General features: G+C 45.8%; 1 protein-coding gene across 1 annotated transcript in view; it reads right to left on the bottom strand.

Moving 5' to 3' along the window:
• Positions 1-15,778, bottom strand: part of MYO3A (myosin IIIA) — a 219,695-nt gene extending 203,917 nt beyond the window's left edge. Inside the window, exon 1 of the mRNA XM_006115285.5 lies at positions 15,648-15,778. The gene's annotated coding sequence lies outside the window, so the exon portion shown is untranslated. The remainder of the gene's footprint in view (positions 1-15,647) is intronic.
• Between the last annotated feature and the right edge of the window lie 1,563 nt (positions 15,779-17,341).

Here is a 17,341-nt window from a genome sequence, read left to right as displayed (position 1 = left end):
AGTAAAACCAATCACTTGGCACTTAAGATTGACACTTCCTAAAATTGGCTAAAATTAACTCCCCTCTCCTCTGCCTCCCATTCCCATTTGGCTTCACTGGTGATCCAAGAATTCAAATTCCTAGATCAGCTTTGAAAAACTTACTCTTCATGTTTGATGGAGTAGGGTGAGGTGTAATTTGGAGGAGCAAAGAGGACAGACAGCAAAGCAGGGTGGAATGGGGAAAGAAAAACAAAAAGAAGAAAATCAACAGGGAGGAATTAATAAGTATTGATCAAAAGTTTTAAAGAAAATGCAGAGCATTTAAAGAAATGCTTCTAAACTACATTTATAAAATAATTCACAAACTGTGTTGAGAGTCAAAGACGGATGATTTGGGAAAAAACGATCATCCAAAGTAATTGTGCAGTGCAAATGATCCCACTATGCCCCAGTGACAAGGAGTCCTGTGGCACCTTATAGACCAACAGATGTATTGGAGCATAAGCTTTTGTGGGCAAAGACCCACTTCGTCAGATGCCCTAGTGAGTCTCAACAGACTAGACAGGCAAAGGCTGGGAGGGAAAAGAGCACCAGAGAAAGATAATGATACTCAAGGTCACACAGCAGGTCAATGATATATTTCCTTTCCTTTAAACTTATTTCAATTCCCCCCAATGATTTCCTTCTTTCTGTTCTTTCTCCATTCCACCCTGCTTAACATAAGTATGGCTGTACTGGGTCAGACCAAAGATCCATCTAGCTCAGTATCCTGTCTGCCAACAGTGGCCAATGCCAGATGGCCCAGAGAGGAAATACAACAGGTAATCTTCATGTGATCCCCCTCTTGTCACTCATTTCCAGACAAACAGATACTAGGGACACCATTCCTATCCATCCTGGCTAATAGCCATTGATGGACCTACCCTCCATGAGCCTCTGCTCTCTGTCGTCTTTGCTCCTCCAAAACACAAACACCCTTCTCCAGCAAATAGTTAGGATAAGATTTTCAAAGCTGCTGAAGGAATTTGAGTACTTTTGAAGCATCACTGAAGTCAAAGTTTGGGGGTAGCTCATGGGAAGGAGAGAGGAGTTGGCTGACAAATGGACACTACTTAAAAATTAGGTAAAGAAATCTTAAGTGCCACGTGGTTAGTTTCTCCCACTCCTGAGGGTCAGAGTAGGGCCATTTAATATACCCATGCTACCTCAGAGGGGTAGTTTGAGAGAGGTGATTTGGAAGTAAACCAGCTGTGATCATCCAAAGTATCTGTGCAGCACCTATGATCCCACTGTGCATCAGGCCATGCCTGATCTCACTGGGACACAGTGGGATCATAGGTGCTGCACAATTATTTTGCTTGATCACAGTTGATTTTCTTCCAAATTATCTTTCTTTGACTCTCAACTCAGTCTGTGAATAATTTTGGCAATATAGTTTACATAGCATTTAAATTAAAGAAAAGCTATGTATTTTCTTTTAAAACTTTTGATCATTACACAGGTACATTAGAAGCTCCTAAGAGAGATGTATGGATAACATTTTCTCAGCATGCACAGAGCACATGGAATCCTCTGTATTAGATCTCATCATATTAGAGCTTGTGGATAATTTATTATCTACAGACATAAAAAACAACAATGTTAAAGATATAATAGTAAAATACACTTTATTTTAAAAGAATTGTTAGGATTACACTATCCAATCTAACTGCCTTTCTTAGACACTTCTAATGTGAGCATCACTAGAGTGGTGAAGAAAGGGGAAGAATGCTTTTGCAGTTGAATCACCAAATTAATATTATAATTGTCAATTATTATTTCCTTATAAATATATTTTAGGGTGTGTTTGTCCATGTGCCTGTCTATGACAACATTTGTTCAAGAACGCCTCCTAAACAGTAAGTGCTAGGGTTACCCAATTTGGTATGTAGCTTCTTCTCCTAGCAAGGTCAGGGTTTGATTTTGCTAGGACAACTGGAAGTCCTGGGAAAAGGACCGTTTTCCGTAATATGCAAAAGAAGGGGCTTCTGTTTGGAGGGATATTAGATGAGGGTGGCCACTGGGGGGCAAAGAGCCCACAGGGGAGAGCTATTCTCAGAGTGTCCACTGGGAGCAGCTGTACCACCAAGGGAGCTGATGGTAGGTTTGGGGCTCTGCTATGTTGTCTGCCAACACACATGGTTAAGTAGCCCCTACTCCTCCAATCCCTCCCGCCCCCGGCCTTGGCTGCACCACTGGAGAGAGGGAAAGAAAAAAGACCCCTGGAAGCTGGGGTGGGAGGGGGGACTGGAGGAAGAAAAAGACCCTGGTGGCAGGGGAGGGGGCACTTGGAGGAGAAAAAATGCACCTGGTGACCATAGGGTGATGGGGGGAGAAGATAGGCCCCTGGCAGCTGGGGGAGGGCCCCCAGAGGCTGGGGGAGAGAAAATTCCCCTGGTTGCTGGGGGAGAAATGGCCCTTGTGAATAGGGGACCTGGGAAGAGAGAAAAGGCCTGTTCCAGATGGAACCCACACCTCTGAGCCCTTCCTCACTCCCTAACCCTCACTCTTGCACCCCTTTGCCCCATCTCCTGCAGTCACCCCCCCACATCTCCAAGGCCCTGGCCTGAGTCTTTACACCCTACGTTGAAGGACCTGAGTACTGCTGGGTAAGTCTGCTAATATTTATTTATATTGTGGAAGCACCTTGAGATCCCAGTCAGGGACTAGAACCCCAGGGTACTAGACATTCCACACTCACACATAACAAGGGGTCCCTGTCCCAAACTCCACTCTTAGCTCTGCCACACATGCCTTGTGTGACCTTGGGCAAGTTATGTAGGGTATGCCTATGCTAGGGGCTGGGGTATGATTTCCAGCTAAAGAGACATGCTTGCATTAGCTCTGATGTAAGTAGCACACTAAAAGTAGAATGTAGCCATGGCAGCATGAGCTGCAGGATGGGCCAGCTGCTCTGTGTTGGTACCTACGTGACTGACAAGCATGTACATGGAGCAGCTAGTCCATCAGCTTCATTCTATTTTTAGTGAGCTAGCTCAATAAGAAAGAGTTCATGTCTCTTCCAGCCTGGAATCACACCCCCAGTTCTAATGTAGACATGTCCTTTAATGCTGTAGGCTGCAATTTCCACATCTGTAAAATTGAGATAATACTGCCCTACCTAAGGGGAGGGATCGTAAGGATTAATTATTTGTGTGCCTTTCAAATATCACACTGCCACAGAAAAAAAAATTATAAATCAAATCAATCAATCTTGGCAGCAGAAAATAGACTAAAGTGTCAAGAATTAAATATAAAGAGTCCACTTACCTCTCTGGATAGTTTTTTTTCCAGCCACTTGTTCAACATGACTCAACAAAGACCAGGGAATGTAGAATGAATTCCTACCTTTCTGGTGTCTATTACAGGAAATATTACTTACCTCTACACCTAAGCAAACATCCCCCAGGAAAAAAATATTAAGTAAGTAGCTTGTCTATGCTATGGACAATTGTTCTTCTGATCACAAGGGCCATTTGCCATATTAAATAATCAAACACATCCCAGCATCAGAGTTACTCTTGAATGCACAGATTTCTTTGAAACATTTAGGCTCTGCCAGATATTTTATTTAGTGACTCAAAAGAGCTCCCAAACCCCTTCTGAAGTTCTTAGATGTATGATCTGTATAATCACATTTAAGGGGCTGTTGGCTCAAGAGATTATTAATAGAATGCAGAGCCTTTTGTATCTAGGCTGGATCAGAGTTTTTTCCATCCAACCACTTTTTGGGATCACATGTGATTTGAGGTAGTGGCCTCAATCCAGTTCCTAGTGGAGAAATTGCATTTATGATTTAAATTTATAGAATGTGCATGTCAGATTATTCCAATTGGCTGAACAACACTGAAAGATATTTGGTAATTAGCAAAACAATTAATGTGCCCAATAACAATTAAAAGATTCAAAAGGATCAAAAACTCTCTACTCCATAAATATCTCCTTGACCATTGCAAGCCATCACAAATAGGTGAGGAATGCCTTAGGGATCAATAAACTTGGGCTGTGTTAGAAAGCCAGGGTAGTAAGTTACAGAGTTGAGAGCCCTTCACTGAGATTCCCTTTTTATTAAATCGTTGGCATTAAATCTAGGGGCTATTAGATGGAGCAACCAAAAGGATCTGTCTGAAGAGACTGAGAGGACAGAGGTGGTCTCTAAATTAACTTGGAGTCAAGCCATAATGGGATTTGTACATCAATCCCAACACTTTGAATTGTACTGGGAAATGAATGGGAAGCTAGTGCAGATTATGAAGTATAGATTCCCTGAATTAAACCCCATCAAATGGGCAGTCACTTTCTATGACAGCTGATGTTTCTGCACAATCATCAAGTGTAGCTCCTGCATTGTAAGAATCCAGTCTGGAGCGACAGACACAAATAGCTTTGGACAGATTCAAAAGAACTGAACACAAGTAGAACAGAGCTACAACAGTTTATAACATTTGCTACATTTTTATGCTCTTTCAATTTCACATGGTTCAAAACAGACTCTCATACTCATGTTAACAAGACCAAGATGGCTGCACACAAATTCCCTTATTCCCTTTTCCTGCCTCCACTGGAATCAGCCGCTGATCAGTTTCAGCAGTGGCTGACTTGGGGACACCTGGGGTAGAGCTGCTGGGGTGCTGCTGGGTTGGTCCCCGCAGTGCTGAGGTGCGGCGCTGCGGGGACCTACCCGGCAGCGCCCCAGCTGCTCTGTCCCAGGCGTCCAGATTCAGCCTCTGTTGAAACTGATCAGCGGCTGATTCCAGGAAGCCCAGGGCAGAGCAACTCTGCCTCGGGCTTCCTGTAGTCAGCTGCTGGTCAGTTTCAGCAGCAGCTGAATCTGGACGCCAGTTCCGACTTACATACAAATTCAACTTAAGAACAAACCTACAGTCCCTATCTTGTACGTAACCCGGGGACTGCCTGTAGTGGTTCTGGATAGTGGTTTTCCATAGCCAGCAGGCTAGGCAGGAAGCTGCTGAAGAGACAGTCTATCCTAACTCCCACCATTAATCTAATCTACCTGACTTCAGCTATGTAAATAGCATAGCTGATGTCAGTTTACTTACTGTGGCATCTTGTGTGCAGTAAAGTCAGCGAGAGCTGCTCTCCTGTACCCCAGCTACTCTTCTCATTCCGGTAGAGTACCAGTGATGATGGGAGAGTGCTTGGAAGTCAATTTATCATGACTAAGCAGACACAATAAATCAATGTTTGGTGGCTTGATCACTGCAGAGTAGATCCCCAGTGTAGTGGAGGCACGCCCTAAGACAGCCAATGGGATATGCCAAAGAGAGGGGTATATCATAAGCCCTGCCCCTCTTATGGAGACAGATGCCTAAATTCAGGTGGCAGGGAGGCACCTCACTCTGCTAATCATCAGCAGCTGGGAACCCCTTCTTAGAGTCAGGTCGCTTAGGTGCCTAAGTCATTTTTAGTGAGAATAAGTTAAACACCTGTGTCACCCCACACAAAATGATCAACATAGAAAGTGAAGGAGCTGGAAGTGGGTAAAAGTTGTAGAATGGACATCCTGCTCCTTTTCTCCTCTTCCCTAATTTTGAATGGGGCTAGATCCTGTGGGCTGCCTCTGAGCATGCCCACCAGATTGTGCCCTTAACACAAGATACATGATCACCAACCTATCTTTCTCTAGTTCATGGATCAGTCTGGGACTTAGGCATGAGATGGGTGTCCATAAGCCTGGAGTAAGACAGCAGTATTTATGCTCCAAGGCAGAAACGTAATTGACAAATGTTGTGGTGTCTAAAGGGATTGGTAGGAATGTGGTGATTTGCAGGGGAGCCAAAATTTGGAACTAAGGTGCCTAAGTAGGGATTGAAGGCATCAATATACCAATGTGGATCTGATCCCTGGGCATGTCCAAGCACCTCCAGGACCTCAGTGAGCAAAGGCAACTGAAATCCCTATATGAGTATATGTATTTTTCGTGAAAATATTAATTTAAATGTATTAAAAAAGCTATTAAAAGACAAATTAATTAAAAGACAAATTAAAAGATATCATATGACATTGAAAACACTACTCCACAGCTAGTCACAGATTATGCAGCTGAGTGGTTTGAGATTAAAAAAAATACACTGGAAACAAATGTCTTTTTAAAATAACCATTAACTTCATTAAGTAAAATGGGCTTTCTTATTTAAATATTGCTTTGTTAGCTAATGGAGCATAGACTGATATTAATGGTTTGGTTTGGCTGGAAAACAAATGTTTTAAATATAAAAAAATTCTCATCCAAGTTATTGTGATAGGGAATTATAAGAGTAGTGCAAACATCCTGAACTAAAAAGGCCCTTTCTGAGAGATTTATAGCTCTCTCCTTTAGATAGTACCAGGACTAAAATCTAGGAGCTCTTTGGGGACTAGGATTGTTATTAACTATATATTTGCATAGTACCCAGAACAATGGGACCAGAACTTGGCTGTCTTCTAGGCGCTACCACAATAGGAATATTTAATAACAGAGATCCATCAGTTTAGAATGATGACACAAGACACAAGTGTGGATTAACTGTAGTCTCTCCCCACCTCCCATAAATTCTTGGTTTGCTCCAGAATAGGCCACTGGGCACAAAAAACTAGATTCAGCCCAAGGGTGACAGTGTTTTACTGGTGTCCAGCCTGAGGGTTTCATCGGAAGAAACCTGTGCCTCTGTGGCCAGGGTACAGGGGAGTTTAGAGCCTTGCCAGGCCCTTAGACAAGGTGTGTGTGGGGTGGCACTACATGACTAGAAGGGGGAGGGCCTTGGCAAGAAGGGGCAGGACTAGGGGCAATCAGCACTCAGCACCACCCAGACTGCAGCATGCTCCTTCCCCAACCCTCAGCACTGCCTGAAGCACTCTGCAGTGCTCCAACAGCAATTTAAAGGGCCTGGGGCTCAGGGGCCTTGTCCTCTTTGCTCCCCCTATGGCAGGCTTGCCAGAGTGCTATATTTCCACTGGAGGAGACTGTACATGAAATCCATGATATACCTTGCTTATACCTATCTTGCCCAGACACCAATTCTAGGGCCTGCACTGGTCAAGAGAACGGAGGTTTCTGACTTTTTGCACCATGGCAATTCTCCTTCAAGTATATTTTTTGACCCTGAGAGCCCTACAGCACCAGCAGAATCACACTTAGTGATTTAATTGTGAATCTTGTGACATTTGGGGCTCTAATTAAAGCCCTCTCCCCGCCCCCCCCCCCGCCTTCCTGGATTCATCTGTTTAGAGTGGATTCTCAGCTTTTACTTTAATAAATTGTTTCTAGTTCTTGTGATCTCAGAGAAAATATTGCAAGATAGGCAAGGCATAGCCATCAAAGGCTCAGGAATCAGAAGCCAAACTATTGCTTTTTAAAAATCTCACAATTTGTAAGCCAATCTCATGATTCTTTGACTCATGATTTTTGCACACTTGAGCTTGGCAGCACTACAATCCCTACATCACCTGGGCAAAATAGTTCCTTTGCAAATTTGAGCATTTTACATTCTGCACATAATGCTTTGGTTCAAGTACACAGAGGGTCTGGTCTCACTGTTCAAATGCTCCTTACTCTTCTGATTGTCCTTTGAAAGTACTTACCAACTTAGAGAACCACTTGGCCTGGGTTCTGCTCCCCTTGAAGTCAAAGTGAGTTTTGCCATTGCCTTCCGTAGAAGAAGCAGACATGTTGCCTGACTGCACACAACACAAATGCATCTACTAGTAACATATTAATTCCATATTATTTGCTATAAAATATCAAAGATTAAGAATTTTTTCCCCTCAAGGCAAAATAAAACAGGAGCAGGCTATTTCTATCTCTTTAATACCAAATGACGAGCAGTACCTTAATCTGCCAATAGCTTTACTTGGCAAAGAGAGGTCTGACTGTCTGTCTTCAACAGTATCATAATTTTTTCTAAAGTTATTGGCTTCTCCCACCCATATTATCCAGCCTGCAATATTTTTGAATTCCTTAGCCTCTAAATCCTAACCAACATCCAAAAATAAATCTTATCGTTTTATTCATGTGTCTTTCCTTAATCGCTGGGGATATTCCCAAGATAGACATCAGAGGATTAGGATTTGTCTTTCTTTTTTTATCCAATTAGGGAGCATAGCAAACAGTGGCACAAACAGGATTATGCTTTCAGGGGGGCCCATACCTCGAAGGACAGTTCAGAGAAAGGAATGGAAATCTTTTCGGCTCCAGTTTCGGCCTGCTCTGCAAACTGTTTTTTTCATGATCTCTTCCTTCTGCCTCTTTCTAGTCTATCAACAACACATTTTACATACACGACATTTTTAAAAAGGTATGCAGTCCTACTGCAGCAATTTTTTAAAACATATTTGCTCCAGTGAGTTGGGCCAGTTTAACTAGATACAGCATTGCCTCTCACTGAATGACAGGAGGTGCTTAGCCCCTCAGTACCAAGAACTTCTGAATGTCTTTGAACCAATCAACACATTGCTAGGTCACCATTGCACTTCAGACATGCTTGCTAGCATAGAACCTGCTCACAGAGACTGATCTTTTCAAGCCCAGTTTTCCATGGGTCAAGCTATGAGCACCAATCATGACAGAAATAAGGCACAAAGTTTTGAGAGCAAGGATGAACAACAGTGGCACAAACTAGCAGGAATTAGGTAGGTTCTCCATCTCTTGATATCATCTAGTCTAAACTGGATACCTTTTTTGGTAGATACGCTTTAGCTAGACAAATTATTGGACTCAATTACTTTCACAAAAGAGAAGGTCAGCATAGATGATCTAATGGTCCCTTCTGGCCTTAAAAATCTATGAATTAGTAATAGCTGCAATGGTCTTCGACTGAAAGAATGCAGAGATGCCTTCCTCCATGCTCTTTTGGGATGCATGTTGGCCTAAATGAGTGAGGAACAGGCAGAGTAATGACTCTGCCCCGGCTTGTAGGTCACTGAGCTGGAAGAATTATCTTGAAACGTGTTGGGCATCCTCAACTCCCACTGAAGTCACTGAGAGCTGAAGGTAAGAGCAATCAGAGCTTTGCAAGACCAAACCCTGAGGACCCTAAAGGATAGGGTAGCCTGAGTAATTGTCTGCAAAACTTAAGTCCTCCCCAAACTTCCTGGGGACTGCATTACCACAGCAGGCCAGAACCTGGCTGGCATGAACCCTGTATTTAAATCTTCTTCATCTATGTGACAATCAATTTACATGAACATAAATTATTATCCTTGGTCAAAAGTGATCTAGGCCCATTCTTAAACTACAGTACAGTAATTCCTCATTTAACATGGTAGATACGTTTCAGAAAATGATCCTGCTAAGTGAAAATATGTTATCTGTGGTCAATTTTCCCATTGAAAAGAATGGAAAAGGTGGGGTTGCGTTTCAAGCGCATGTGCGCTTGCAGCTCCAGCCTGCACTGGTTAGCAGCTGGGACTGGGGTGTAAGGTTGGGGGAGAAAGGGGACTGGGTTATAGCAGGGAGGGGAGGTGTTTGGTTCTGGAGAACGGAAGGGAAGGACAGGGGAGGGGGCTTGCAGCCGGTGGCTGGGTTTCCCCAGCTGGCCGATCACCGACAGCTGCGAGGGGCTTCCTTTGCCTCCTTACAAAGCAGCAGAAGTTTGCCGCTCACCGTGCAGTTCCCCATTGACCCCCTCTGGCCAGATGCCTTGTGTTCTGCCAGAGGGGGTCACCAGGGAATGGTGCTGCAAGCGGCAAACCTCTGCTGCTTTGCAGAGAGGCAGGGGAAGCCTCGTGCAGCTGCCGGCCACCAGCCGGCCCTAGGGGAAATCATGTTGTTGTGGGGATGGGGTCGTGTTGTTTGAAAAATGTTCCCTAAAAAAAAATTGTGCTATTGCGAAAATATGTTAAAGTGTGCACGTGTTAAGTGAGGAATTACTGTATTCAACACTATGATCTGGTGCAATAGCAGACATCACAGACACGCAAACATTTTAAAAGGAACAAGTGATTTTGGTACCTTAATTTTGGAGTGTCTTTAAGGTGTGTTATACACCAAGCCACTCAGAAGCACTGGACACCTTTAAAAATTTAGGCTAAAGGCTAAGAACTTAACTCTGCCCAGAAAAGTAGTTCTGCAAACGTGTCATTGTGTGCATCTCTGTTTACAATCACCCAATGAATCCCAAATCAAATATGCTCCATTTAAAAGTTAAAAAAAAAAGTTAACTGCCAGCTCAGCCAGGGAGCAGAAAGTCAAGCAGGATTCCTTTCTTTTTTGAACATTGTCATCAGGACTGTTTCTTTCAGAGGCACAGCCTTGGTGCCCTCAGTGGATTTACATAAGTGTATTTGATTGGAAATTAGCAAACAATTCTGTTCATACATAAGAAAGTCTATAGTATAGGCCATTACTTGTTATAACCTCTCTCCCCCCAAACAAAAACAAAAAAGCCCTCTCACCCCTTCTGATTTGTGGCACTATATGGTCATTTGTTGGTGTTAGCTATTTGTTTGAAAAGCTCCCAACCACTCAGATCTCAGACATCTGCTCTGCAACAAGAGCTGTGTCACAGGAATGGCTGCTGCTCTCCACATTCATTCCCATTGGCTCAGTCCCTTGTGACTGCTCAGTAGCTTCTATGGAGGGGGACCAGAGAGTATTATCTCCTGCAAGATTTTCATGCAGGGAAGTCCATGTTTTGTGAGGGATGGTATTGAAAATAGGAGCAACTTCTTTGCCCCTTTCTCATCTGCCTTTGCTCCACCTCCTAAATTCCTCTCTCTTTGTGCAGTTCCAGTGGGTGGGAATCTATGTGGGAGAGGGGAGAGTCTAGCGTATTGCAGAGGTGACACATCCTGGCCTTCTGCACAGAAAAGGGAGAATCCTTACACATGGGGGCTGTGTCTACACTGGGCCACTTATTCCGGAAAATCAGCCGCTTTTCCGGAATAAGCTGCGAGCTGCCTACACTGGCCCTTGAATTTCCAGAAAAGCAACGATGCTCTACTGTACAAAATCAGCTGCTATTCCGGAAAAACTATTCTGCTCCCGCTCGGGCATAAGTCCTTATTCCGGAACACTGTTCCGGAAAAGGGCCAGTGTAGACAGCCCAGTAGTCTTTTCCGGAAAAAAGCCCCGATCGCGAAAATGGCGGGGCTTTTTTCCGGAAAAGCGCGTCTACATTGGCCACAGATGCTTTTCCGGAAAAAGAGCTTTTCCGTAAAAGCAGCCTGCCAATGTAAACGCTCTTTTTCCGGAAATACTTATAACGAAAACTATTCTGTTTTAAGCATTTCCGGAAATTCATGCCAGTGTAGACACAACCGGGGTGTTCAACTCCGAATAGGGCTAATTTGTGAGGCCCTTGTTCTTGTATCTCATCTAGAGCCCAACATCCACCAGGGGCTCACGTTTCAGAACATGTTTGACAATTACGTTTCTGAGCTGTTATGCACACACATAGCACACAGCTAGATGTGATAAACCACCCTGCTTTTCAAACTAGTGGCTCTGCGTCTCAGTTCCTTTACACCAGCACTAGGTTATGAGTGGAGAATGAGGCCCAAATTACAGGCATTTACAATGAATGTGATGTAGCGCATTTTACAAATGCTTGCACATCACATAGTCCATAGTGTAGTTCAAGACAAGATGCTGTAAAGAAGAACACCTCACTGATCTGGAAATTTTAGTTTTCACAAGGAAAGCTAATCACTTCAATACGCTGTGTGAAGAATGTCACAAACAAAATGTAAATCAAGTCATATAACTGCATTTGAAAACCACAGTAATATTTTAAATGGTCAATATTTCCCTATTGCTTTGTCTAAGCAGCATGGAAAGTAGCTTGGAATGTGTGTGTGTTTGTTAAATAATGTACCTTTGTAAAGCTGAGGTAAACTAATACTGCAGATCCTTAAAACATTGAATCTGCCAATTAGCATAATGGCCCAGCAGGTATTGTGTCAAGCTGTGGTTCAGTGCCAGGAGCAGAACTTGAAGGAGAAAAAAGCTACTGCAAAACTGAAATGGGACCATGACCTAAGCTCATTGTAGCCACAACACCTGTGGCTGTATGGGTGAGAGTCTCCAAACCCAGATGTGAAAATAGACTTCCCACTTTTGGGTCAGAGGCTGAGTGGTACAAGCTCCATGACTCATCAATTAGGGATGTTGAACATCGATTAATTAACTAATCAAATAGTCAATGGGATTTCCATCGACAAACAGATTAGTTGATAAGGACTAGAGCACGTTCCATCTTTGAAATGAGCATTTCAAAGATTGAAATGCCGGATGGAGCCCAGGGCCAGTGGGGAGTCCCCTGCTGACCCCAGGCACCATGCGGCACTTCCTCTTTGAAATGCACAAGAACCCCCACTGGTGATCTTGTACATTTCAAAGAGGAAGCGCAGCAGCGAGCCCCTGCTCTGTCCCACAGAACTGGAGCTGAGGGGGGGAACCAGCTTTTAAGCTGGCTCCCTCCAGCATCCCCTTCTCTTCCCTCCGCTTGCTGCCTCTTTGTGGTAGAGGCAGAAAAGGGTGGTGGGGGGGGGAGGGAAGCAACTAGTCGACTAGTCACTTACATCCCTATCATCCTTTGTAGGTGTTACTCTAGTCTAGTGAATCCTCTTCAAGGGCCAGATCCTGCAAAGTGGTGTTTGGCCTCAGTTCCCACTGAGGTATTGGAAGTAATAGATGGCATTCATCCAGAAGCAGTTAGTCCATTGGGGGCCCTAAGCAGGAATATTTTTGGCTCCTCACTCCAGAATGCATAATAAAAAGCACAGAGGGGTCTCTTGGAGCTGTTCAGGGCCCTACAAATTGCTTAGTCTTCTTAAGCCTTGCACCAGCTCTTCATTCCTCATACATTGATACTTACATCCTACCAGGATTGGCTTCTTCTTCACCAGTGATTGCTGGATCTGTTCACCCATAACCTTGACTTGACTTCTTCCCTGCAAAGACCTGGCCTCTTTTAAACCTCCAATCCATGAGGCGTTAGTAATACCCAGCCTCAGAGCTTTATTAGTTTTTATAACTTTTCACATGGGAGCGATTGGATGGGACCAGTGAGCACTTCTCAATCTTGATTCTAAGCCACTGCATTATACACAGACCTCAAAGCCCAGCTGTAGTGGTCCCCAGGCGGCGGGCGACTCTGCCACTTTCCCACAACCAGTCCCTGGGGTCTGCTACGGGGCCAGGGCGGGATGAACAGTCAATCAAACCCCACTCAGGTGCCTGACTCTGGGGTCAGGGTGGAGTAAATGTTCAAACAGTCAAATCAGAACGGTTACTGGACAGGCCCTCGGGTCAGGGCTGGTTGACCAATAATCAGTCTATACACCTGGCCCCTTGTTCAAGGTCGGATCTCCTAGCTGGCGGACAGCTGACAGGCGCGGGGGGGTTGCTCCCCTTGGGGAGGGGGCGGAGAAGACACCGGCCCACCCACTCCACTGTGTCCCAGCCCAGGGCCCTAATGAGGGCAGCACTAGCTGCCATCAGGTCAGTGGGGCCCTTGGCCGCAACACACCGGCCTAGTCAGGGGCTAGCAGGGGTCCAGGCCACAATCTGCTGCCCAGCTGACATCCATCTCCTCAGCCAGCCCTAAGCCAGCCCTCCCTGGGCTACCTTCTGGTCCCCCTGGGGGTTCTACCTGGCTCCAGTCCAGCTTGGCAGGCTCAATGGGGGTCAAAGGAGGCAGCAGGGTGTCCACAGGCTCCTCAGGGGTTATAGGTAGCAGAGGTCCAGGGGGCTCAGTCCACTGGCGAGGGTCAGGTCTGGGTCCCAGAGAACCAGGGGAAGTGTTGGGCCATAGCGGGGCTCTCGGTAGCCTCCCCAGATCTCAGTGCTCACTCTGGGGCTGCTGCAGGGTAGAGCAGGGTTCCAGGCATGGCAGCAGGCCCAGGGGTCCAACCCAGTCATCTGGCTTGGGCCGGCGGGGCAAGGCTCGCCGCCACTGCCGCTGAGCCTTTGGCCAAGCCTCCTCCCTGCTCGGCTACTGGGCTCCAACTAAGTGGGGCCTTCCTTCTCTTATACTTCCAGCCCCGTCCTTCTGCTTCCTGGGGGTGGGGCTAGGGTGCTCTGGCACTGCCCACCAAGGGGTCTTTAGGGGAACTTCCCCTTCCAGGTCATCCAGAGGCCATACTGCCGCCTTACACCAGCATTAATTTATCCCTAGGGGCAGGGGTTTTTGTGCCTGTAATGGGTTTCATGGTTCAATCATCACAGTATGCAGCAGAACCAGCTGATGTCCTTGATCTCTAAATTCCGGTGGCGGCAGCCTCCCTGAAATCCTTATCATCCTTCTTGAGATTAGGGGGCTGACAGAATTGCCAGGTCCCCAGGCAGGGTGTGCAGGGCAGCTCTGCATTACAAGAAGGGGCAGGGCCACAGGGTGTAAGGAGCAGGCCTGGGGGCTAGCTTCCCCCCACCAGGTCCATGGCTGGAGTGTTGTGGTGTCCACAAGGGCAACCAGAGCATGCAGTGAAAAGAGTTTGCTGTCGCTCATGGAAGTAAGCAGAGGTGAAGAGCCTGAGTAATGGTTGTAGAGGGGAACCCCGTCAAGAACAAACCTCAGATACTTCCTGTAGCTGCTGCCTCAGGCTAAGTGCTGTCCTAATATCCTGCCTGGATGCTTCTGGGGAGTCTTAAATGTGATTCAGCCTCCAATCAGTGTGGACATGCTATTTCAATATAGATCTGCACCATTTCAATGGGCATTTGTAGAGTGGACGCGCTATTTTGAAATAGCTATTTTAGGTGTTATTATTCTGAAATAGCTTATTTTGAAATAATCACATAAGTGTAGACATACCCTAAAAGTCCAGCAGCACAGTGGCGGTGAGGCAGGCTTTTGCCTGTTCTGGCTCCATGGTGCTCCTGGAAACAATCTGCATGAGGGATTCCAGGGGGTCTCTATGTCTCTGCTCCAAGCATCGACTTTGTTGCTCCCATTGTCTGGAACTGCAGCCAATGGGTGCTTTGGGGGCGGTGCCTGCAGGTGAGAGCAGTGCGCAGAGCCCTCTTCCCCCTTTCCCCACCCCACAGGGGCTGCAGGGACATGTTGACTGCTTATGAGAGTAATGTGGGGCCAGAGCAACCAGGGAGCTTGCCTTAGCCCTGCTGTGCTACCAACTGCCCAGCCAGAGCCTGAAATCATTACCTCCTCCTGCATCCCAATCCTCTCCAGCAGCAACAGCCCCCTCCTGGAGCCCGCACCCTGCATGCTGTCTTGCACTCCAAACCCCTGCTCCAGCCTGGTGAAACTGAGAGAGGGTAAGGGAGAGTGAGCAATGGATGGAGGAGATGGCAAGTAGGCTGGGGCAAGAGTGTTTGAGTTTGTGTGATTAGACAGTTGGTATCTCTATGCTTAGCTCAGACAGAGTGGAGGGAGAAACTGCTTGGTTTGAATACAGAGGGACTAGAGCAGGTGGAGAGCAGACTGACACCGCATCTGTAGAGAGGAAGAATAAGGGTGTTGGAAACTGGGACTAGGAATTTGACTAGGGGTGGAAACAGGACTCCAGGGTAAAAAGAATGGGTCTGAGAACCAAAGAAGGAAACAGGTGGGACTGGGAGCCAGCTGGTTAAGGGGATACTGAGATTGGATGAAGAGCCAAGTGGGAGACTGGGATAGAGAACACGCAATTAGTGACCAGTTATGAAAAGTCTGATGTAAGTGACCTACCTGGCATCACATAGCAATGCAGTAACAGAGACAATGAACAGAATCCAGTTGTTCAGGGCAGCTGTCAACATCTTAAACCATGAGACCATCCTTTCTCTTTCTGCAGGCCCTGTCTCATACACCTGCCTCCTGAAACAAATTAAGCAGGAGCCATCTAGGCAATAATCCATTTCATAACTTTGTAACCTTAATAACGTTCTTTGTTGGTGAGTAATATATACTATGTGTATTTATTTATAGTAGATACTGCTAACAATATTTTGCAGGGGATATAAAATCTCCTACTTCAAGATTTAAACCAAACTAACCATTAGGCATTAGAATGAGACCTTAATTGGGGGCAAAGGGAAGCAGATTCTCTCACATCAAACTTCTGGGGGCTTCTGGTACTATCCTATAAATCATCTGTAGGGCCCTACCAAATTCACAGCCATGAAAAATGTGTCATGGACCATGAAATCCACACACCCTCTCCCACCCCCCCTAGAATCTGCTCTTTTGTGTGATTTTACCCTACATGATAGAGATTTCACAGGGCAGACCAGCATTTCTCAAATTGGGGGTCCTGAACCAAAAGGGAGTTGCAGAAGGGTTGCCAGGGGGATTGTGATATTGCCACCCATACTTCTCTACTGCCTTCAGAGCTGGGGGGCAGGAGAGTGGCAGCTGCTGACGTAAGGCCCAGCTCTGCAGGCAATGGTACAGAAGAAAGGCTGGCAATACCATACCATGCCATCCTTCTGCACTGCTGTTGGTAGCAGCTCTGCCTTCAAAGCTGGGTTCCTTGTCAGTAGCTGCAGCTCTTTAGCTGGCCAGCTCTGAAGGCAGTGGTCCTGGCAGCAGCAGTGCGGAAGTAAAGACAACAGCACTGCAACCTCTCCACCCCCAGTAACCTTGCGACTACCTCACAACTCATTTTTGGGTCAGGATTCCTAGTCCTACAACAGCCTGCCATTTCAGATTTAATTAGCTGAAAAAATAAAATTTATTATTTTTTAAATCCTCTGACCATGACAGTGACAACTGTGAACATGATAGGACCCTAGCCACCTGAAACTGGCCACTCTTCATTACAGGACATAGGACAGGATGGAACGTGGGCCCATCCAGAGTGACAATTCCTACCTTCCTGTTGCAGCCAGTTGTCCTCAAGATTCTAATGTCTAGCTCCATCTTCATCAATCCCAGCCACCTGCAGGCTTCCATTTGGAGAACTTCCCCACCACAAGCAGTTTTTAGACTTGTGTTTTCTGCTATTACACGCCTGTTAATCCTGGTGGTCACATACAATTGAAGTGCCTGAGGCCAGCCAGTAAGAGGTCACCAGCGTTGCCATTCTATGTGCATTGCTAGCATACAATCAGCCCTTCGCCCACAAAAAAATTCATTTTATTTCTGTAGGCAGTTTTGTGCCCAGTCGCAATTGCAGTAACTGCCTGACTAAGCAGACACCACAGGACAGGAAGAGAATAACAAATCAGAACAGCAGGGGAAGGCTAGCACTGCAAACACACACATAAGAGCAGCGCCACCCAGATCTTCCTGCTGTGCAGTTCGACAACACATCTTTGATGTTAGCTTAGTTTAGCCTGAATTCAAAGGAGGAAGCTTCACGTAAAGAGAAATTGTTTACCATTTTCGGCCTGTGGGAAATATGAAGAAAATATTTTCAGAATAGCTAGACTGCATCTGGC

The sequence above is a fragment of the Pelodiscus sinensis genome, chromosome 2 (genome assembly GCF_052426305.1).
Source record: "Pelodiscus sinensis isolate ZL-2025 chromosome 2, ASM5242630v1, whole genome shotgun sequence".
In the NCBI taxonomy this organism is placed as follows: Eukaryota; Metazoa; Chordata; order Testudines; family Trionychidae; genus Pelodiscus; species Pelodiscus sinensis.
Note: the sequence above shows the minus strand (reverse complement) of the source record. Positions and strands in the feature narration are given on the sequence as shown.